Source organism: Propithecus coquereli, unplaced genomic scaffold, assembly GCF_000956105.1.
Source record: "Propithecus coquereli isolate 6110/MARCELLA unplaced genomic scaffold, Pcoq_1.0 Scaffold122, whole genome shotgun sequence".
Classification (NCBI taxonomy): Eukaryota; Metazoa; Chordata; class Mammalia; order Primates; family Indriidae; genus Propithecus; species Propithecus coquereli.
In genome coordinates, this window is record NW_012136303.1 from 3,930,381 (window position 1) to 3,932,768 (window position 2,388).

A 2,388-nucleotide genomic window follows, 5' to 3' on the forward strand; every position below is an offset into this window, starting at 1 on the left:
GGAATGAGATTGTTATGATTGGTCCACACCAGTCACGATTCATCTCCCAGGACAGGCTGGATTAAGATTAAGGCAACTCCACTACTACCTAAAAACAAAACTGGAGTTCTGTGAACAGGGAAGAAGGGTGTGTGTGTGTGTGTTGAGTAGACAATCAACAGCATCTGCCACAGATATGTTACTCTAGTTACTTCATCACCACATATTTGGTTTAAAAAGAAGAGTATGTGTGTGTGTGCATGTGTGTGCACGTGTATGAGCATGTGTGCTGGCATAAAGAAAACTAGAGGGAAATACATCAAATATTTATAGTGGTCATCATCTTTGGGTATTGGGATTATAGTTGATTCCTATTTTCTTCTTAACACCTTTTTGTATCTTCTAAATTTTATATAGTACACAAGAATTATGTGTATTGTTAGAACGAAGCATTTGTTTGTGGTCTTAATGAAGGTCACCATTAGTAACTCCGCCATCTTGGATGTGGTGACTGTCATCCTGGGATGGTCATCACCTGGAGAGTCATGAAGGTCCATCAGGTTATGGTCACTTTTCCTTCCCTTCCCGGAACAGCAAGGCCATTTCCAGTGCTTTGGGCACAACCAGACTTAGGCTGTGCAGGAAGCTGGCACGTGACACAGGGGGGGCCGACCCATTAGGAAACATTTACTCAAACAATTGTGTAGAGGACATCCCTTTAGGAGCAATGAGGTCCCTTAAAGTGGCAAAAACCTAGAGTTTGCAGCGGGCTAGGACTCTGGAAGCATGGAGAGTCTCGGATATACCAATTCTATGTGGATTTGAACGAATTGCCTTCTCTCTCTGAGCCTTCATTTCTTCATCCATGAATTGGGAGTGACTCCTGCTGGACAACCTCAGAAAACGTCTGCGATCGAGTTGATAGTGGAGAGCTGTAGTGAAATGCTGCAGTACTTCATGGCCATATGGGAGCAGCACGGTGATTCCTCTAAAGGGAAAGTGGAGACCAGGGAGCGCAGGGTTGGGGAGATTTGCCAGGGCTGGCTCCCAGGTCTGCCATCTACAGCCGTGGGGCCTTGGCCAGGAAACTTGATTTCTCACAGCCGGTGAGTAGTGGCCCAAAGAGCACAATGTGGTATAAAAGTTCACGAACTTGACCTGGATTCGAGACCCGATTCTACCATTTATCAGCTGGGTGTGACCTTTCGGCTTTTCCCAAGGAGCATCAGAAGTAAATAAATACAAAGGTACATTCTTGGCTCACAGGAGAGTGGGCTCAGGGGGTGAAAGGGAGAGCACGTGGGTTGGAGGGGGACAGATAATCCACAGACACAATGTGGTGGCCGAAGGCAAGGACACCAAGAGGAAGGCCACTCAGAGAGCTGAAAATCCCAGAAAGGACATGTGTTGAGCACACACTCCCCTCTACCTATAACCAGGTGGTTACAGCTCAGTCCCTTCCCCTCTTTCAAGTCCTTCGCCAATATTGGATGTATCTCTAGGGCAGCAAGATGAAAAAGTCCCTGTTCCCCTCCTCCTGGAGGCTCCCAGACTCGCAGAGGGGAGACACAAACACCTAACTGATTTGAGACGGGCCCCGTGGAAGCACATTCAGCATGTTCAGCGCCTTGCAAACTGTGCTCATTCTCGGCTATCCCTCTCTGTTTCTGCAGAACTGCCCTGCTCACAACTGCCTAGTGGCTTCCCACTAGCCAGAGGAATAGGCCAGAGAGTCCTCCTGTCAACACCAGGCCCTACCTAATTGTTGGCTCTATTGCCCTTTTTTCTCTGATCAGGCGCTGTGAGCTCACCAGCCTCTATACACCTGTGTTCCGGGGCTTTTCCTCACCTGGAATGCTGTCTCCCTTTAACTCCACTCTTCACGTACACACCACATATCTATGTCCATAACTGTTCATCACCCCCCGCCCCAAAGCAGGATCCTGCAGACTTTCTCACTCAGCTGAGTTTTTCTGGGCCCTGGACAAAGGAAAATGTCATATTTCTGGCACCTCAGGGTAAAATATGATCTGCGCTTTTAATAATCAAAAACAGGCTGGGCATCGTGGCCCACGTTTGTAATCCTAGCACCCTGGGAGGAAAGGCGGGAGAATTGCTTGAGGTCAGGAGTTTGAGACCAGCCTGAACAAGAGTGAGACCCCGTCTCCACTAAAAATAGAAAATGTTAGCCAGACGTGGTGGCATAGACCTGTAGTCCCAGCTACTGGGGAGGCTGAGGCAGGAGGACCGCTCGAGCTCAGGAGTTGGAGGTTGCAGTGAGCTATGATCATGCCACTGCACTCTAGCCTGGATGACACAGCAAGACCCTGTCTCAAAAAAAAAAAAATTCCCCAAACCTTGGGATGTACCTCAACCACTCTTATCAAAAATGACCTTTGGGCCGGGCGC